The sequence below is a fragment of the Sciurus carolinensis genome, unplaced genomic scaffold (assembly GCF_902686445.1).
Source record: "Sciurus carolinensis unplaced genomic scaffold, mSciCar1.2, whole genome shotgun sequence".
Lineage (NCBI taxonomy): Eukaryota > Metazoa > Chordata > Mammalia > Rodentia > Sciuridae > Sciurus > Sciurus carolinensis.
Window position 1 is genome coordinate 642,403 of NW_025920197.1, and position 23,282 is coordinate 665,684.

Here is a 23,282-nt window from a genome sequence, read left to right on the forward strand (position 1 = left end):
CCCTTGTTTTCTCATATTGGTCAGCTGTCAGTGGGACCCTGAGATATTGCAGTTTTCCGCTATTGGCTTATAGTGTCCCGGTAGATTTCCAGTGTATCACCTCCCAGCCTTCAGTAGCCTGATGTCTTGGAGGAATCTGATAAAGCAGCACATCTGAAGAAAACTGCCCCTAGCCCCCTACTGGTTCCACAGTTTGGAACTGTCTCTGTGCGGAAATGCTCTCACTGTGGGCCTGCACAGTGCAGCTGGCTGTGTGGGCGGAGCCCACTGCCGGAGTGTGGAAGGCTACCTTGGGAAGACTCTAGCTGCCCTGCAAAGCTCCAATAAGCCACCTCTATCTGGGCCTGCCACCCGGGCCGAGCTTTACCCAGTGGGCAGACTCACCTGTGGCTCTATTTCAGTCCGAGTCTCTCAATGCCTCCCCTTCTTAACTCCTGGGTTCTGGAGCGACTGGGGGTGCAGTCTCCCTCTAGGCCGCCATCTTGGATCACCCCGTGAGGAGAGGCTGCACCGGAGTGGGCAGAGCTGCCTGAAGGGGTCTCTGGCTGCCCTGCCCTGATCCCAGAGGCTGCTTGTGGATCGAAGCTCTCCGTTGTTTCGGGGGCTTGTGGCTGGTTCTATGTAGAAAGACTCTCACTGGACTGCTCCGAGAAGCTAGCCTTGAAAGGCACCTTCCACCGCAGAGGTCCAGGCTACTTGGGGAAGTCTCTGGCTACCCTATCCTGGTCCCTGAAGCTGCTTGCATGGCCGGAGTACTCTGCGCTGCACTGGCTCCGGGACTCGGAGCTTGTTCTGGTCAGAAAGGCTCTCACTAGCAGGCCAGTTCCGTTCCGAGAACCTGGAGAAGCTGGCTGTGTGGGCGAGGCCCACCGCCGGAGTGCGCAGGGCTGCCTTTGAATGACTCTATCTGCCCTGCCCGGCTCCGATAAGCCACCTCTATCTGGGCCTGCCACCCGGGCCGAGCTTTACCCAGTGGGCAGACTCACCCGTGGCTCTATTTCAGTCCGAGTCTCTCAATGCCTCCCCTTCTTAACTCCTGAGTTCTGGAGCGACTGGGGGAGCAGTCACCCTCTAGGCCGCCATCTTGGATCGCCCCCTCTAATTTTCAAACGTAGAAAGTGTATCCATTTGTCATCCTAAAGTTGTATATTCATCAGAAAATTTTTCTAACATTTCTTGCCATCAAGGGGATGGGCCTATTGTCACAGGAAGTGCCATGACTAATTTTTTTTTTTTTTTTTTTGCGGTGCTGGGGATTGAATCCAGGGCCTTGTGCTTGCAAGGCAAGCGCTCTACCAACTGAGATATCTTCCCAGCCCAATGAATAAGTTTTATCATAATATCAGTGCCCCTATAACTTTCAGATCAAGTCATGTATACCATTCATATTTGTTGAATTTATTAACAAAGAACATACAATTTTTATTATATTTGAAAGTTCATCAAATTTGTGTTAGCTGAAGCAGGGGTTTAACACGTTATATTATGAGCTGAACACAGTGCAATTTACTTGGATCATTTTGGGAGCTTGGCATAATGACTTCTGCCCTTTTCTGTGATCAAATATCTGGATTGCACCATTTTTTGTCAGTGAGAATTGAACCAAGTGATCATTGTAGCATGTGCTAGGCAAGCACAGAGCTACATACATTCCCATCCATTTAAATATCTTATTTTGAGACAGGGTCTTGCCTAACTGCCCCAGGTGGGTCCCAAATATGTCATCCCCCTTCCTTAGCCTGCCAAGTGCTGGGGTCACAGCACTTGGTATCAAAGTGCCTGGCTTGTCATGGAGGATTTGATGTCAGTATCATATGCTTCTTCTGTGTCCTTTCCCAAGCTAGACCATGTCCATATTCCCTTGTCAACAGTCAGTAAGGGCTTTTTTGTTGTTTTGATGTATGCTTAAGATGAACATGCTTTATGATGAGACACTACTATTCTTGATAGTCTAGGTGTGTGATGCACTCTGAGGGAATATTTTTATTTTGATGGTGTTCAATCTTTCGGATCTAGAAAGAAGTTTTGGTAGAAGAAGTGATTATTCGTTTTGTTCTTGATTATGTAAATAAGACATAGTTCTTTTTTTTTTTTCCTTTGTGGTGCTGGAGGTTGAACCCAGGGCCTCCTGTATGCTAGACAACTGCTCTTCTGTTGAACTTCATACCCTGCAACTAGATCTTTAGTTATCATAAATTTTATGACCAGATAGAGTGATAATAAAATCACTTAGAAGTTCAATTCCATTTGGAGCCATTCAAGATTTTCGACCTCCAATAATGACTTGTGATTTCTAAAAGGAAAAGTAATTTTCCAAAACTTAGCAGCATCTAAGATCATCCATGGACTATGTTTCCCCAGTTTTTTCACTTCCTACAGAGCATCGTGGAGGCAATGGACTCTGGTGTCCTCTAACCTGTTTTGCTCACTAGGCATCATCCACTGTGGTTGCCAAGCCTGTTTATCTTTTTCTTCTCTTTGACTATTTTTCAAATGACGATTTGAATTTAATACTACTAAAGAGTATGAATAGAATTTAAAAAGGACAAGGATTCTTTGGAATAAGAGACCAAATCACAGTGAATATCCCTCTGTTGAGGTTCATTCATGAGTTGAAATTGTCTCTAAAATGTTATTTTTTCCTCTAGTGCAAGTGGTCAAGTTTTTAGAAGCTGCACCTAGTACCTAGTAACTGCATAAAAATATAAGTTGACCTACATGTGTTCTTATTTCAACATAAAACCTGTAACAGTGGCACTATCTTGAATCATATATTAGATGAAATGGTTTAATTTTCTGTTAAAATAGTTTTTGAATTCATAGTAAAATACATAACTAGTTAGAATGTCACTTATCAGCAATTTTAATTGTGTAATCAGTCAAGTGTTTGAAAACATATAACCATGTCTTAAGGATTTATTTTTGAGTCAATTTTATCTTTATACAGAAATTGCAAAGAAAGTGCAGAGATTTCCCAGGTACCCTCATCCTCATTTTTATTTGATATGATTTATGTGCACTGTCTCAGATGGGTTAACCTCCTAAGAAATGTGTCATGAAGAACAAACACTAGTGTGCTATCACTAAGTGCAGTTGCATTTCCTTTGGATACTCAGTTCTGTCTCTTCCTGTTCCAGGACCGCATCCAGGATCCCAAATCACATTCATTTCCTGTCCCTATAGACTTCTATTTGTCGGTGAACAGTTTTTCAGAACTTCCTTGTTCCAATGACCTTAACAAGGTTGAGAAGGACCTTTCAGGTACATTTTACATTGTTCTCTATTGGAGTTTACTTTTTATCTTCATATATATCCTGCGACTGTGTGTCTGGGGGAGGCAGGTCACAGAAGTGCACAATATCTCTGTGTTCTCAGACCCCAAAGGGGAATATCCTGTTAGTACTGACTGTGCTCACCTGGCTGAGGCAGGGCCTTTCAAGTTTCTCACTGGGAAGTTTCTGTCTCTCTGTGTTCACATTTTCTGTGATCTTTTGGAGGAAGTCACTCTGCATGACCTGCACAAAAGGAACAGGGAGTTACCTCCACCTCCTTGATGGCTGAGTGTGTGCCCCAATTTTCTGAAATTCTTCTGCACAAGTGGTTTCCAGTCAACACATTTATTTATCTATTCAGTTACTTATTTGTATCACTGTGGACATTGGAGAGTTACCTTAGGCTGTTATTTATTATCCAATTCTGTAGTTCCTCATTCCTCAATTCATTCTTGGTTTAACCTTTGGGGTCTTTGCACTGGGATATTTTTTTCCATTATCTCCTGTTGTCCTTTAGCACATTTTCTTGCTTTATCCCGATGCTCTTTCTGATACTTAAATGTTACCCTGACTTTATACTTACTCCTTTGGTTCTAGTATCTTCCACTTCTTCAAAGAGCCCTGACTTCTAGGATTAGAGATTGATATGAAAATCTTATTTCTGTTTGGGTATGGTGGAGCACACCTGTAATCCCAGTGGCTTGGGAGGCTTAGGCAGAAGGCTTACAAGTTCCAAGTGAGACCCTAAGCAACTTAGACCCTATCGGTAAATAAAGTAGCAAAAAGGGCTGGGGTGTAGCTTAGTGGTTAAGCACCCCTGGGTTCAATCCCTGGTACCAAAATAAATAAATAAATAAATTAATTAATTAATAATACAGAAATTTCCATTAAAACTTTCATCTAGCAATTAAATATGTCCATTACATTTTTTAGAATGTTTTTATATATAATATGTTTATATATATATATATATATGCTGTCTTATTTATTTATTTATTTATTTATTTATTTTTAGCTGCAGATGAACATTATACCCTTATTCTCATTTATTTATTTTCATGTGGTGGTGAGGATCAAACTCAGTGTGTCACAGAGTCCAGGTGAGTTCTCTGCCACTGAGCCACACCCCCAGCTTCTACCCATTGCATCTGTTTTTATTTTTTTTCTGTGTCATCTGCTGGTTTTATTAATCAGCATGAGGCCACCAAGATGAGGGAGATAGTCTCATTCCTCTGATATTTTAGCTTAAAATGTGTGATTTTCATAACCTAGCTTAAGCACCAAGTATATATTTAAATTTATTTCTTTCCAAAAATCTCTGTTCTTGGGGTACCTGATGTATAATACCAACAGGATTACAATTAGCTATAAATTTTGATTTCAGGAAATGCTTTTCCTTCCTAGTCATGTCCAATCACTGTCAATGCACATATGATAAAACCAGTTTGCTTTTACAAGAGTATTTCCCTTTCATAACCAGTCACAGCACTGTCAATATCCTGCTTTAGTATTAGTTATGTAAAACAATACCACTTAAGGAAACTGGGTGAAGAATATACAAAATGTATTATTTTACCAAATTCCTAGGAGACTGTAATTATTTTAAAATAGTGTTTTACCTTATTTAGGGTGATGGGGTTTGACCCCAAGGCCTCCCTCACACTGCCAATGCTCCACCACTGAGCAATATCCATAGCTCTTTTTACTTTGAGACTTGTCATTAAGCTGCCTAGGTGGATTTCCCAAACACGTGACCCTCCTGCATTGACCTCCCAAAGTAGCTCATATTAGAGGTGTGTACCACCATGCCTGGCTCAAAATGTTTTAAAACTCTAAACAAAAATGTTACTCAGAAAAGAACAAGAGGACAAAAACACAGAAGTGAAAAAGAAAATAGAAATGGACTTAGAAGAGAGTGTGGGAGTCACCTGACCAATGGAGGACATCTTTCAAGGGTATTTATTGTGTCACCCTGTGAAAAGGATGAAGGGTTTGATATAATAACTGCCCTGTGGTCTTTACGATTAAGGTAATATCCATACTCTAGCATCTAAAGCTAATTTATAGCATCTCTGTGGCCCTCAACAACAATGAAATATCAATGCTAATGCATGTTAAACTAATATAATAGCTGTCCCATGGACTTTAATATTGAAGTAATTTAATATTGTAGCATCTTATACATACATACTTGCTGTCCTGTGGCCTTTCATATAAATATGATATGTGTTATGTGCCATCTAAAACTAATATAATAGCTGCCTGTGGCTTTTCACACTGATAAAATAGTCATACTATAGCAGCTAATACTAATGTAAAATTTTTTCATTGGACTTTAGTACTAATGTAATCTCCATAGTAGAGCATTTATACTTATTAAAAGAGATGTCCCATGGCCTTTCAGAGTAATATAATATCTATAATATATAACCTTAAACTAATGTAATAGCATTTTAAACTATTCTAATAGCTGGTCTGTGAACTTAAATAATAATGTACTGTCCATGTGAGAGCATCTAAATTCAATATAATACCAGACTTTTGGTTTAGTGCTAATATAATATCTGTAGTGTAACATCTAAAACTAATAAAATAACTTCCATGTGGCCTATGATAAGCATATGATATCCATACCATATCATCTAAAACTAGTATACTAACTTCCCTGAGGCCTTTAACTTTAATATAATATCAATACTGTGTTCCCAGAAACTAATATAATTATTGTCCTGTGGCCTTTAATGGTAATATAATATCTATACTACAGCATCAAAAACTGCTCTTATGGCTGCTATGTGGTCTTTCATACTAAGATAGTATGCATATTGTGTCCTCTAAAACTAGTATAATAGCTTCCATGTTACCTTCAATACTAATTGAGATTCACTATGATACCAAAATTTTATAATGGATGCTCTGTGACCTTTAATACTAATGATATCCATTCTATAAAATCTAAAACTAATAGAATAGGTATTATATTCTTTGGTCTTTAATACTACAGATAATCATCCTTTGCCATTTAAAACTAATGTAGTAGTTTTCTTGTGGCTTTTAAAATATTATAATACTCATTCCATAGTATCAAACATTAATTTAAGAGCTGTGTTGTGGCATTTATATGAACTAAATATCCATACTATCACATCCAACACTAATATAATAGCTGCTTTGCTATCTTTTATAGTAGTTTTATATACATAATATACCATTTCAGTCTAAGGTCCTATGGACCTTAAAACTAATGTACTATACAAACTGTCTCATCTCATCTAATCTAATAGATGCCCTGTTTCCTTTACTACTAATGTAATGTCAATCAATAGCACTGACCTCCAATATATTTGCCTCTAATACTAATATGATGTCCATACTCTAGTGTCTAATGTGAATATAATGACTACTCTGCAGCCCTTAATACTTATGTAATATCCATTACATAGTCTCTATAACTAAACTGATGTAATAGCTGACCAGTGACCCTTGATATTTCTGTAATAGCCAGACTACAGAATCTCATACTAATATATTAGTTGCCTGTGACCTTTAAATAGGCTATTTATCCTACAGATTCTCAAGTTAGCATAATAGATGCCATGTGTTTTTAATATTAAATTAATATCCATATGGTAGCATGTCTACCTAATATAATAGGTTCCCTGTGAACTTAAACATTAATATAATATCTATAATATGACATCTTAATACCATCTATATCCTGTGCCCTTTGTACTAATATATATCCATGCTATAGAATCTAAAAGTAGTATAAGGGATGACTGGTGGCCTTTAATGTTTATATGATAAATGTATTGCATTCTTTAAAATTAATACAATACCTGTCCTGTGGCCTCTGATATTTATGTAATATCCATAACATAGCATCTAAAATTTTATAATAACTGTCCTGTGACTATTAATATTAATACATTATCCATACTATAAAATCTAAAACTAATGTAATAACTGACCTGTATCCTTTTGTAGAAAAATAATATCCTTACTCTAACATCTCAAGCAAATAGAATAGCTGCCCTGTGACTATTCATAGTAATGTAATATCTGTATTACAGCATCTTAAACTAATACAGTGGATACCTTGGGTCTTTGATATTAATGAACTATCTATGCTATAGAATCAAAACCTAAAATAAAATGTGGTATGTAGTCTTTATTTAATGTAATATCTCTACTTAAACAGTTTAAACTAATGTTTTATATGTCCTGTAAGCTTATATACTAATATGATATCCATATTATTGCATCCAAGATTAACATAATAGTTGATGCTAGAACTTTAATATTAATATAATATGTTTACTATACAGTGTAAAAGTAACATAATAGCTGTCCTGTGGCTTTCATTATTAATTTAAATCCATACCTCAGCATCTAAACTGATAGCTTCCCTGTGGCCTTTAATGCTATTGTAATATTCATATTATAGCATGCAAAAGTAATGTAATAGCTTCTCTGTGCCTTTATTAATATAATCTTCATAGAATAGCTTCTGAAACTAATATAATTGCTGTGAGATTTCAATTTTAGTCAAATATTCATTCTCTGGCCTCTAAAGCTAATATAGCAACTGCCTGTGGTCCTTATTCTTGATATAGTATCCATATTACATCATAGAAAACTGACAACTGCTCTGTGACCTTTAACATTAATACATGCATATTGTCGCATCTAACACTAATAAAATAGCTAATATTTTATACTAATATACTAATATAATGTCCTTACTATAACATCTAAAATAAACCTAACAGCTGCCCTGTAGCTTTTAATATGGATATAATATACATACTGTAGCATCTTACCTTAATATTTGTCCTGTGACCTTTAATAGTAATACAATAGCCAGACATTAGTACCTCAAACTGAAGAAATAGATGACTTTGACCTTTAACATCAATGTAACACCCATACTTTGCTATCTAAAATTAATATAATAGCTGCCATTTGTCTTTTTATACTAATATTGTATGCAGAGAATAACATTGAAAATTAATATAATGGTTGACTTCTGGCCTTTGAATTAAAGTTATATTGATGCAATAACAAAGCTCATATATAGTTGAACTTTGGCCTTTAGCATTAAAATAACATGTATACTACAGCATCTTATACTAATGTATTAACTGTTCTTTGGCCTTTAATATTAATATAAAATCCATGTATAGCCATTTGATCTAATATTTGCTCTGTGGCCTTAAATAATATGTAATACACTTATTAAACTAATGTGATAACTGTCATATGGACTTTAGTATTAATGTAAAATTCATACTATAGCATCATGGCTGCACTCTGATACTTAATATTAATATAACCATCTATAATAAAGAATGATTTTCCTTTGTTCATTTTTGGTTTTTGTTACCAGGAATTAAACCCCTGAACCACATTTTTTGCTCATTTTTTATTATTCTTTTTTTGAGAAAGGGTCTTGCTAAGTTACTTAGGACTTAGCTAAGTTGCTGAGGCTGACTTTGAACTTGTGTTCCTCCTGCCTTAGCCTCCTCAGCCACTGGGGTTACAGACCTGTGCCACTGCATCCAGCTCTGCTGTATGCTTTTAAAACCAATATCATAGCCACACTGTGACCTTTAATACTAATATAATATACAAACTATACCATCAAATAGTGATATGATAACTGCCCTATAGTCTTTAATAGTCATATTATATTCATACCATAATATCTACAATTAATATAATAGGTACCCAGGGCCTTATACTAGCATGATATCAATACTATATCATCAATATTAGTCTAATAGCTGCCCTGTGGACATAAATATTAATATAATATCTACATTGTAGAATTTTAAACAAACACAATAACAGAATGTAGGACTTCAATACTAATGAAATATGTGTACTATAGCATCTTAAAATACTGTAAGAGATGCCCTGTGGCATTTAATATTAGAAAGTATACATATTGTGACCTTAAAACTGAAGAAATAGCTGCCTTGTGGCCTTTTAATACTATATAATATCCATACAGTAACATCTAAAATTTATAAAATAGCTGTCCTGAGGCCTTTATGACTAATGCAATATCCATAAGGTAACCTATAATATAACAGCTATCCTGTGGCATTTGATATTAATATTATATCCACAATGTGACCTCCAAAACTAATATTATAATTGTTCTGCAGCCTTTAATATTAATAACATATCAAAACTTGCCCCTGAACATGAAATAGTAGCTGCCCTATGATCGTTAAATACTATACTATATAATACATCCATTCTATAGCAATTAGAGTTAATATACTAGCTTGCCTATTAACATATTAATATGAAAGACAATCTAAATAATGTAATTGCTCCCTCATGACCTGTAATACTTACATGATATGTAAACTATGGCATCTACAACTAATAAAATAGCAGTCTACTTACTCTTAATACTTATGTAATGTATATACTCAAGTAATATAGTAACTGCATTGTTGTCTTTAATACTAATATATTATCCATCTTATAAACTCTAAAACTAATACTATAGCTGCCCTGTGAACTTTATTATTAATAAACTATCCATACTGTAGCATCTAAGAGAGACATAGAGCTAACCTGTGGCTGCTAATATTGATGTAATATCCACCCCATAGCATGTAAAGCTAATAACTGCCCTGTGGTTTTACTAGTATTAAGACATCCATAGTATAGCATGTAAAATTAATATGCTAGAGTCCCTGCAGTCTTTAAGGTTAATATAATATACAAGACATAACATCCCAAACTAATATAATAGCTACCTTGTACCCTTTCACACTAAAATGATAATTCATGTTTAATGTGTACTGTGCTTAATTATTAATGTCATATCCATACTATAAGATAAGAAACTAATATAATATATGACTTGTGACTTTTAATGCTAATAAGATACCCATAGTAACTACCTAATGCTAATATAACAGCTGCAATATGCCCTTTAAAAATAACATAATAAAATATCCATAGTTTAACAAGTAAAATTAATGTAAATTATTCTGTTTATAATACTATTTTGATATCACAATATAGCATGTAAAATTAATATCATTGCTTCCCTGTGAACTTTTATGTTATACTATTCATGCTATAACATCCAAATCTAAAGTAAAGACTGCCTTGTGCATTTTTAGGAAATGATAATCCATTTTACATGCCTGTGGCCTTATTGGGAACATGGTGTCCATATTATAGTATCAAAACTTGATAAAATTGCTGCCTGGTGGCCTTGCAAATTAAGATGTTTTCCAGATTGTAGTATGTAAAAATGATAAAATAGACAGCCTGTGCACTTTAGTTCTCATTTGAAATCCACCTTGTAGCATTGAAAACTGATAGAGACTGCCTTGTGGCCCTCAATAATGACATGGTATCCATATTATTGTTTTAAAACTGATAATGGGACAACCTTGTGACCCTTTGAATGAAAAAGAAAATTGCGTGGCATTCCCCATGGTCATCAGTTTTTAAATCACTTGTATTCCTGCAGATCATATAACATCATATATAGTGACCTTTAATGTTAATATGATAATCATATGGTGGCATTTGTTGCTAATGATGGCCTGCAGGTCTTCAGTAAAAATCTAATATTGATGTAGAGCTTCAATTCTCATATACTAACTGCCCTCTGGCATTAATGCTACTAGGACATCTGTATTTAAAAACTGAAATTGATGCTACAGCTCCCTGGGACTTTCTGAATTAGTAAATTATTCTCCTAATGGCATTTAAACTAATATCACAAATGCATTGTGGCCTTCATACTGACCAGATACCCATTTTATAGCATCTATAACTAATAAAATAGCTGCCTTTAGGACTTTACAACTAAAAAGAGATTTAAATTATAGCATGAAAAAGTGGTAAAATTTATATATTTGGCCAATTAATATTGCTATCTTGTCCATGTTGTAGTATCAAAACTTGATCAAATAGCTTCCCTGTGTCCTTCAGAAATGGTAGACTATTCTCATGGACCCATGAAGAATTCATACAACAACCTTGTAGACTTTAGTATGATATGACAAGCATATTAGAGCATGGTAAGTGATAGAGCAGCTGCTGCCAAGTCTTTGGCAGTGATTGTTATCATAATTGAACACAAGAACAGCAAGGTGCTGGTTTGTGACCTTCAGCACCGAGATGGTATCCACATTCTAGCTTTTAAACATGATAATGTGCCTGCCTTGTGGCATGTGATACCAAAATAAAAATTCATTTTACATGTCCTGTGGTCTTCAGTATTAATGTTATATCCATAGCACATCATCACACAATAATATCATATATAAATTGTGGTCTTTAATTCTAGTATAAAAAAGTTAAAAAATATAATTTATTACTAATATGATTGCTCCCTATATCTTTTAATAATAATATAATATCCATATATATCATTAATACTGATAAAATAACTGTACTGTGGCTTTAATACTAATGTATTATCTGTATTTTAGACCTACATGATATTTCAGCTCTTCTGTGGATTTTAATATCAATAAATTCTCCATACAATAATGTAAAAGTGATATAATGTGATGTGGTGGTGAATCCTCATGGAGTCCATCACTACTGATCATCAGGTTCCACTGCTGGCAGTTGTTTTTATGAGGTTGCTTGGCAATGGCTATTCCACTGTTGACAGTAACTGCTCAGTTAGGATGCTTGGCAGGGATTTCTTCTGTTCAGGAGAATTAAGTCAGAGACTGAGGAAGACCCCAGGGGAAGGGGTATACAAGGCTTCCTGATGAAGTCAGTCCTAAAGAAATTGACTGCCTTACACTTAGAGGACAAGGTTCACAGATTCCACGAGGCTGTAAAGATTGGTGATTTAGCTGCACTAAAACATTTTTTATCTCAGGGAGGTGATGTCGATGAAGCTGATAAAAGATATAGGTATGGGGGAATCTGTGAGGTCAGGGTCTGAAGAGCAAGGGGCAAATTGGGGGAAGAGGGACTGATGGGACTGCACCACTCAGGCTCTGCTAGTGGGGAAGAGCAGAAGGGAGACCAGCTCTCCTTTCACCAGGAGATGACTTTCAGACCCCCATGGAGGTTTCTGTACTGGGGACCTGCAAACCTTGGAGGTCTAGCACCCAGGCCCTCTCAATGAGCAGTAAAGCAAAAGCAAAATTTCAGCTGGTTTCCTTGTAGACTGTTTAACAGTTAGGTACACACAGCAGTTTAATGTTAATGTACATACTTTCAAAAGTTTGTTATATACATTGTAGAAAAGTGAATAATGAGAAAAATATTGCTCATATGCTAGCAACATGAGGGCTAAAAAAGAGTTCTTCAGATATAATCCACTATGTGTTGTCTACTGAGAGAACTTACAAAAAGTCGTTGAATGAAGAACATGGTTCCACTGTTTTTTCTTCTTTTGGTTATAACATTGCTTTGAAAGTTACAAAAGAAGAAGAAAAAACTTACTTCTCATAGACTTGACTCACTAGTTAATCAAATTCTGAAGGATAACTTGGTGTCCTCTTCACCAGTCAACTGTCTTCAGAGCAAGACTTGTGGAAGAGCCCTGAGTTTTCTGCAAATACTTCATTGTTACTTTTCAAGAGAGCAGACAATAAAGTTCACTGACAGATTGCCCACTTTCCAAAGCACCAAACATGATGCTTTTCCAATTTTGTCACCACTTGGACAGACTATGCTTAAAAATAATCTGCCAAAAACTTTCTGCACAACATTGCTTGATCCTCTGTTCCAATTCAATTTCCTGTAGTTGTACCTTACTGTTTGTCTGTTTATATAAGCAGGGAGAAGAGATCATTGGTCCACAGTGTAGGCTTTCAGTCACCAGGGCCAAGGGAGCAGCATACATAAGGTTCCCAGACTGCACAGGCTGCCTGCTGCTCCCCTAATGTCCCTTACCCTGCCTTGTTCCCAAGGGACTAAGTATATCCATATGGGCCCAGGCCCTGGTGCTGATTTTGTGGAAGGGAATACACCTTGTCCCCAAAATGTGAACTCTTTCTATGGTTATCAATATTGAAAAAATGTAATAAATAATAAAATGTCAAAGTTATAACATTTTGGAATCCCACATTCATGCAGTATTTTAAAGGTCATGATAACACTATGAAAATGTTTGTAATGAATAAAGACTTGCCAATGTGAGTATGAAAAAACATTATAAACTTTCACAAATTACTTGTTTGCCAGCTGCCAAAAGATGTGTGATTAGAACAGGATAGAATACAAAGTATGCAAATATATGGAAAATATTTATTATATTAGAATTGGTGGGTAGGGATGTATATGTTTTTAAACATTGCACAGAACTTACCATCAAATCATCCATTTGAGGAGTTTTATGCAGCTTAGCCTTAAGCAGCAGAGTCTAAGAACAACTCCTCTTGCATCCTCAAAACTTTGTAGGTGAGAAATGTGTTTCAATTTATGTTAGAATTAAATTTCTTCTCTTACTAGGGGCAAAAATATTTTCCCCTATATCCATAAATCACTTGAGCATCTGCAAAAGAGTACTTTGTCTGATTTTAGTCAGTTTGACTTTAGCAAGCTAAAGGACATGCATCCAATCACCAGCACCAGAATGCAACAAATAGAAGTCATTAAAGAGAAAGAAATAAAGGAAGTCTTCTTTTCACTTTATTCTTTCTTATGACAGTCCTTGCCAACAAAAAATGTATAAAGAGGAATTTCCATTTTCTTGTACATTTTTATGTAGAAGTGAAAGAAAACTTTTCATCTGTGTTTATACATATTACACATAAATTTTTATATGTAGGACTTGTTACATAAATGTAATTGTAGGTTAATTCTTCTTCAGTGGCATGCTGAAAAAAGAAGAGAGCAAGCGAAAAAGATTATTACTATTGCCAAAGTATTACTTTACTTTATAAGTTTTGCTTAAAAAACTGAACTCAAGCATACTTATCTGTTCTTTTATTCATTTATACCCATACACTGAATACCTAGTATATCATTGACATAATGTCTCTTAAAACTCTTCCCTATAAGCTTTATGTTTATTTGATCAGACATTTAAAACTGAAGAGACAGGACTTGATTTTAAGTAAACCCTTTCCTCACACAGAAGCACTTCTGGAGGTAGGAAACTATAAACTGGCTGTTTTAAAAGTTAGGGCAGTATTAAATATTGAACATTGGAAATACCTGATTTATATATATCCTATATAAGTCTAAACATTGAATATAGTGAACCATGCTAATTAATTTGGGTCCTACATTTCCTATTGCTCTAAGTTATTAAAAAAAAGAAAAGAAAAGCAAGGATTTTATTTTGTTTTAAATTTGGTCTTTTATTGTTTTATCATTCATCTCTCTTTACCTATAATAATTTTAAGAACTAATATTAAATTAAATGCCACCCATATGACTAGAACCACTATAGACCTCTTGTTTGCATTACATTTCACTAAAGGTATGGCACTGTGGATTATGTGATGGTTCTTTATTTCATGTATGAATAAAAAATTGAATGTTCCCAATTATACTTGAAATGCAGTCTAAATTTTAGTGGCATCCCTATGTCAGTGATGTTAAAATGATAGAAAAAAGAGCATCTAAGACTGACTAAAATACGTAGTCCTTAAAAGATATCTGTAAAATCACTATAATAGTACTATTTTATTAATTCAAGCACTCTGTTCATTCATAGTAATAGTAATGATTACAATAGTCAACAAGGCAACAATTATTGAACAGTTGCTTGTTCTAGAAACTGTTCAAATTTTTGCATATATTCCCATTTAAACATCACCATATTATCCTGGGAGGTAATTACTAACTTTAATCCTTATTTTATTGGTGAAAAAATTAAGGGAGAGGAAATCTAAGTAGTGAGTCACAGAGGCTAATGTAGAATTCCAGCCAATGTTGAACTAGATTCAAGGGCCATGCTCTTTATAGGCAAGTGGGATGCTCTTGGCTTAGAATGTGGTTCACTGGTAAAGCTCTTCATGGAAGACTCCAGGCTCTGGGGTCCATCCCAGCACCACAAAACCAGAATAAACAAAAATAAAAGATCAGTGGGTCCAGACACAGTAGCTCATGCCTATAATTCTAGCGTTTTGGGAGACAAAGGCAGTAGCATTACAAATTCAGTGTCAGCCTGGGCAATATAGTGAGATCCTGCCTCAAAATTAAAAGTAATAATAATAAAAGGTTCTAAGGATATGGCTTTTGGGTCAAGTGCCCTGGTTTTGAACCCTAGAAATACCAAAAAAAAAAAAAAAAAAAGAAAGGAAAAAGAAAGTCTATGGAATAGGCTGCTAATTCATTAATTCAGTAAGTAATAACAGCTGGTAAATATTGTACTTTCCTAGGAAGATAGTAGAGGAATTGCCTGTTATTTAATGTTTATAATTTCATTAATAATTGTAGATTTTTGAGAGGGTATTTTATGAGGTCCTAACAAAGCCTCTTACTTTCATAGGACTGTTCTACATTATGCCTGTGCCTTTGGCAAAGCAGAAATGGTGGATTTTCTAATAAAGAAGAATTGTAAGATCAACCCCGGTGATCTTGATGGCAACATACCATTGATGAAAGTAGAGGTAGCCACAGGTTTCTGTAGGAAAAAAATTTGATTGAAATGCTTAGGAGAAAAATTTATTAATTCAATTTAAATGTGTCTAATTAGTAAAACATATAAAATATTTTTCTTTGATTCTCAAAATTTAGAGTTTATTTCTTGGTATAAAAACAACAGGCACTACAGTACCTGGAAGAATGGTGTGCAAATAACTTATTAGAACACGGTGCCAATACACGTGCTCACAACATCAGGAATGAATCAACTCTCCACCTCGTTGTTGCTTTGAAGTCACCATCTTTAGTGGAAAGACTGATTTCACTAAATGTGAATTTGGAAGCCAAAACCAAGGTCTAAACCACACAGGATTATTTACAAAATACTTAAATTATGTTTATTTTGACTGTGACATTGGTCAACAAATGTGGATTTTTATGCAGGTTTTTTTTTTCTGTGTTTGTTTTTTTAAAATTAGAATGCAAACAGTTGTTGAAAGCTCTCTTCCTCTTTTTCATTTTTTTAAAACTCATGAATATATTTAGCTTACCCCTAAAATTGTCCATAATTAAAATTAAGGAGACTCTTTCAGAAATTTGAAATTCAAGCTTCTCTTAAGAACCAATGTACCCCTCTGAGTGCCATTACTGTGTGATGAGGGTGTGCAGTGTGCCTTCTGCATAGCATGGAGGAGTGTTCTGTTTGTTGCTGTCAAAATGTAGCATTCACTCAGATGACCTATTTTTCCTCAATAAATAAGTATACAATTCCTGTTTTAGAGTATATTCTTTTATAGATTTCATGGTTCTCTTGATAGTTTCTATTAATTTACAAGAATCTGGCCTATACAATAAATTATAAGCCTCTTTGAAATAGATTGAAGTATAGAATTTAGAAATTGGTATTTACTTTATTTTAAATTATTATGATAGTTTTATAGTTATACATGGGACTTGGTTTCATCCTTATAAACTGATGTGAATGGAATTTAATTTTAGTTCTTACCCCCTTGGCCTCCCTCTTTATTTCTCATGATCCCTCCCTGCCTCATTCTCCTTCATTTCCCCAGCTGGACATCTTTTTGCTCATCCATTAGTTTGCTTTTGATTGGCCACTCATGTTACCTTTCCCTCCCCCCCTTGATTTATTTTACTCTACCTTCCATTTTTGAGAGAAAATGTTTGACCTTTGAGTTTCTGAGTTTGGCTAATTTTACATATCTGAGTTTGGCTAATTTTCTATGGCAGAATATTCTCTACTTCCACCCATTTTCCAACAAATGAAATAATTTTATTCATTTTATATGTAGAATGTATATATCATTTATATGATATGTAGTATATATTAATTTATATATTTTTATGTACATAATACATATTATATAAAATATGCAATAAAATTATATATTATATATCATATATACATATACATATACTTGTACATATGCGTACATATACATCCACATGTGTGTATATATATATAACATACCTGGATATACCTGGGTCAGTTACATAATGTAATTCTTAATAATTTGTTACTGCAAATATTGTTGTGGCAGTGTTGCCACAGTATGGTAATTTTAGATCTTTCAGGAGATTAAAAAGGAGTGAAATAGTTGGATTCTATTGTGGTCATATGCCTATTTTGCTTGCTCTTAGCTCAGGACAGTAGAATGTATTTTCATATATCATACATTCATAGACTATCTCTTTCTATATTTTTGGTTCTACATGATGTAGAGTTATACTGGTTGTGCTGTCATATATGAACATAGAAAAATTAGCTCTGATTCACTCTACAGTCATTCCCACCCCTATTCTCCCTCCTTTCCCTCACTCCACACAGTCCAATCCAGTGAACCTCCTCTGCTCCATTGCTCTGCCTATCATGAGTCAGCTTCAAATATTAGACAGAACATATAGCCTTAGGATTTTGGGGATTGGCTTATTTCACTTAGCATGATAGTCTCCAATTCTATCCATTTACTGGCAAATGCCATAATTTGTTTCTCCCTTTTGACTGAATAATAGCCCATTGAATATAGTGCCACATTTTCTTTATCCATCCATCTGTTGAAAGGCATCTAGGTTGGATTCATAGCTTAGGTATTAAGAATTGAACTGCTGTAAAATTGATGTAACCATATCACTGTAGCAGGCCACTTTTACATCTTCTGGGTATATGCAGAGAGTGGGATAATGGTGTCAAATTGTGAATCTATTTCTAGTTTTCTGAGGAATCTCCATACTGTTAATGTGCTACACCAATTTTCAGGCCCACCAGTAATGTATGAGTGCAACTTTTCCCCCCACATCCTTACCAACATCTATTGTTACTATAGGCTTTATAATAGCCATTCTAATGTCAGTGTAGTATTAATTTAATTTCTCTAATTGCTAGTGATTTTGAATATTTTTTCATATATTTACTGATCACATTTCTTCTGTGATGTGTCTGTTCAGTTATGAGGCCCATTTACTGATTGGGTTATTTGGGGTTGTTTGGTTTTCAGTGTTTTGAGTTCTTTCTAAATCCTGGAGATTAATGCTCTGAGAGTAGGTGTCAAAGATTTCCTCACATTCTGTGTGCTCTCTCTTCATGTTTTTATTGTTTCCTTTGCTGTAAAGAAGATTTTCATTTTGATACAATCCCATTTATTGATTCATGATTTTATTTCCTGCACTTTAGGGGTCTTGTTGAGAAAATTGGTTCCTAATCTGACATGATGGAGAGTTTTTTTCTACATTTTCCTCTAGTAGATGCAATGTTTCTGGTCTAATAACAGTTTGAGTTGAATTTTGCTCAGAGTGAGATAGAGGAGTTAAATTTCAGTCTACTACATATGGGTTTCCTGTTTTCCAGCACCATTTGATGAAAATGCTATATTTACTTCAATGTGTGCTTATGGTTACATTGTCTAGTGTGAGATAACTGTATTTATGTGGGTTTGTCTATATATTTTCTTTTCTGTACCACATGTCTTCCTACCTGTTTTGGTGCCAATACCATGTCTTTTTTGTTACTGTAGTTCTGGAGTATAATTTAATTTCTTTTATTGGAATGCCTCCTGCTTCACATTTCTCATGGAGGAATTATTTGATTATTACCAGCTTCTTCATTTTCCAGATGAAGTTTCATGACTGATGTATCTATTTCTATGATGAACACAACTAGAACCTTAATAGGAATTGGATTAAAACTGTATAGCACTCTTTGGTACTCTGAACATTTTTAAAATACCCATTCAAAAACATGCAAGATCTTTCTATCTTCCCAGGTCTTCCCCAACTTCTCTCTTTAGAGTTCTGTAGTTTTCATTGTAGAGGTTGTCCACCTATTTTGTTAGAGTGATTTACAAATATTTTGTTTTATTTTTAAGGCTCTTATTTTTAAGGCTCCCATTCAAGAAAGTTTTCCTAATTTCTCTTTGATTCATCACTAGTATGTAGAAATGCAATTGATTTATTGGTGTTAATTTATATCCTGCTACATTGTTGAACTCATTTATTAGTTATAGAAAATTTCCAGTAGAATTTTTGTGTGTTTTAAGTAATCACATTGTTAGTAAATAAGGATAGTTTGAATTTTTTTTGTTCATATCCCTTTAATTTCTTTCTTCTTTCTAATTGCCCTGACTAAAGGTTCCAGAACTATATTATTGATTTTTAGAGGGAATGCTTTCAATTATTCTCCATTTAGAGTGAATGTTGGCCTTGGGTTTAGCATATAGTCTTTACAATGTTTAGGTATATTCCTAGAATCCCTAGTTTTTCTACATGAATGAATGCTCTATTTTGTCAAATGCCTTTTTGGCATCTATTAACATAATCATGTGATTTTTGCCTTTAAATCTGCTGATGTGGTGAATTTTATGTACTGATTGCCATGTGTTGAAACAACCTTGCTCCCTGGGAAGAACCTCACTTGAGCACCGTGCACTAACATTTAAATATGGCTTCATATGCAACTTGCCAGTATTATATTGAGAATTTTTTCATCTATATTCATCAGGAATATTGATCTGAAAATTTCTTTCCCTGTTGTGCCTTTTTCTTTTTGTTTGTGTTTTCAGGATGATACTAACTTCATACAATTACTTTGGAAAGATTACCCCCTTCCTTACTTCATGGAATAAATTGAGGAGTATTGCTGCTTTGTTTGAAGGTCTGGTAGAAGAACTAAGTTAAAAATTCATCTGGTCCTGGGATTTTCTTTTCCTGTAGGATTTGATAGCATCTTCAAACTCATTGCTTGAATTTTATCTGTTTAAATTTCTTATGTCTTTTTGATTGAATTTGTGTACTTCATACATTTGTAGAAATTTTTGATGTCTTCAAAATTTTATATTTCATTAGAGAATAAATTTTCAGAATAGTTAGTGAATATCATCTGTATTTCAGTAGTGTCTATGGTGATATTTCCTTTTTCACTGAATTTTAGGAATTTGACTTTTTTGATTAGTTTGTCTAAAGGTATACCAATTTGATTTACATTTTGAAAGAACCAACTTTTGTTGTGTTGCTAATTTGAGTATTTTTTTGTTCCTATTTTATTTCAGCACTGATTTTAATTATTTCCCATCTTCTTTCTTTTTCTGGTGCCTTGTGATGAAATGTTAGGTTACTTATTAGGGACTTTATATTCTTTAAATGAATGAACTGAATGTAATTGCCTCTCCTCTTAGCCCTCCCTTCATATCATCCCAGAGATTTTGATATGTTGTATTTCTATTCTTATTTACCTGTGTTAGTTTTTTAAATTTCATCCTTGATTTCTTCTGCTACTTTGGTCATTCAATAGAGTATTTTTTAGTTTTCAGGTGTTAGAGAAGATTCTGTTTTGTATTTTAGTTTTGATTTCTAATTTCATTCTATTAGGGTCTCATAGAATGAAATGTTTTATCTCAATTTTGCATATTTGCTAAGAGTTGCTTTGCATATAATAACATATAGTGTATTTTAGAGAAGGATCCATGTGCTGTTGTGAAAAAGGTACATTCAGCATTTGATGAATAAAATATCCTATATGTCTGTTAAATCTAAAATATTTATTGCATTTTTCAGTTCTACAGTTTCTTCATTAAATTTTCCTTTGGAGAATCACTCCAGTCATGAGAAAGATTTCTTAAAGTTATCTAGTATTATTGTGTTGTGGTGTATTTGATTCTAGAAACTGAGAAGGCTTTGATGCATGTAGAGCCTCCATTGTTTGGAGCAGAAATATTTATGATTGTTATGACTTGTTGATATGTACTTCCCAGAAACAGTATAAAATTTTCTTCTTTGTCCCTTCATATTAACTTTGAACTGAAGTCCACTTTATCTGATATGAGGATAAAATCTCCCACTTCTTTATGAGATCCATGTGTTATGCTTTTTCCCATTTTTTTACCTTCAGTCTGTGTATGTCTTTGCTGATAAGGTAAGTGTCCTGGAGACAGTGTGTTGGGTTTTCATTTTTAATCCACTCTACCAATCTATGTATTTTTAATGACATGTTTAGGTCATTAACATTAATGTAGTTATTGAGATGATTTTTATTCACTGTAATTTTGATTTATTTCTGATTTTTAATTTGAATTAACTTCTCATTTGATAGTTGTTCTAGTGTAGTTTCTTCCTTTGCTGGTCTTCACTTTTATTTTCTTATTTCTTCATAAAATATTTTATTGAGTATGTTTTGTAGAGTTGACTTTCTCCTTTGAATTCTTTTAACTTGTACTTATCATGGAAGTTTTTTATTTCATCATCAGTTATGAAGATTAATTGTGCTGGGTAAAGATTTTTTGGCTGGAATTCATATTCCTTCAGAGCTTGATATATATTGTTCCAAGATTCCTAGCTCTGAAGGTCTGGGCTGAGAAATAAGCTGAGACACAGATTGGTTTCCCTCTAAATGTGACTTTGTGATTTTCTATGGCAGTCTTTAAAATTCCATCCTTAATCCATATATTGGACATTTTCAAAATAATATACCTCTGTGTGGGTGTGTTCTTTATATATTTGAGCTTTATAAGCCTCTTACATCTAATTTTACATTTTATTCTTTAGATTTGAGAAATTTTCTGTTATTTCTTTTTAAATTTTTAAAAATTTGTTCCAATTAGTTGTACATGACAGTAGAATGCTTTTATACATTTTGATATACCATACATAAATGAAGTGTAATCTCTGATTTTTCTGATTATACATATTGTAGGTTCACATCGGTCAATTCAGTCATTTATGTACATGAGGTAATAATGTCTGTTTTACTTTTTCATTATGACATTTTTTCATTGAAAATACTGTGTTTTCCTTTGGTTTCTCTCTTCAAGCCTTCATCTATCTCAGTAAATCTTCAATTTGATCTTTTCAGGTTATCTCATATTTTTTGAAAATTCTGTTTATGGACTCCTAACACCTTTTCTCCATGGTCACATTATTTTCAAGATTATATATTTTGCCTTCATTATCTAAAATTCTGGCTTCTAAATGGTCTAGTCTGTTGGTCATGCTTTGAGCTGGATACTTAATTTGGTTCACTAATACCTTCTTTTCAAGTATTTCTGCTTGATTTTTGTTTAGAATCTATCTCTTTATTGAAGTGATCTTTCATTTCCTGCATTTTTCTCTAATATTGCTCCTTCAACATTGTTTTTCTCACAGATTAATTTATATACATTCTAAACTCCTTGTTTGTCATTTTTCTCCTATGTTAGTGATGGATTCTCTTATTAAAGTGTCTTGGTTTGTTTGTAGTGATTTGTTCCCTGGCTTTATCATGTTGTTTTTGTGTCTACTCATGTAAAAGTATGGATGTGAAACAGTTGCTTTTCTACTCTGTAGACTATAGTGTCCCTGAAGGTTTCCAGTACTTATCACTTAAGGGTAATAGCAACCAATGCAACTATATACAGCATTAAACCCAGTAATTTCTGCTGTGACATCTACAATGTTGTCACAATAAATAGAAATGATACAATGAGTTCTTGTGAACAATAAAAACACTCACTTTGCAAAATGATTAATAATTTTGATGTTGAACAGGGAGAGAACAGAAGTGATATAGGATGTGATGATTTTGAGGGAGGGGGAGAGAAGATAAAAGCAAAAAGTTGAAGTAAGACTGAAAGAACCACAGAGTTTGGCTGTTAGCAAAAGAAAGAGGTTTAAGAGTAACAGATGAGAGAAAACATATATAAAGTAAAAGTTTTAAAAATTTAAAATAAGCATAGGGCTGGGAATATAGCTCAGTCAGTAGAGTTCTTGCCTCACAAGCCCAAGGCCCTGGGTTCAAATCCCCAGCACCACAAAAAATAAAAATTAAACTATTAAAAATTAAAAATAAGTATAAAAATGAAAGAATAAAAATCAAAACTGAAACATATTATAATTATAATTATATTAATCACAACTGAAATATATTTTGGAGACCTCCTAGTCTCCAAAAAACTGATCCATGAAAATAAGTAGTTTCAA

General features: G+C 34.1%; 1 pseudogene; it reads left to right on the forward strand.

Annotated features, from left to right (window-relative positions):
• Positions 1-23,282, forward strand: part of LOC124974967 (protein-L-isoaspartate O-methyltransferase domain-containing protein 1-like) — a 136,357-nt pseudogene that overhangs the window by 23,710 nt on the left and 89,365 nt on the right.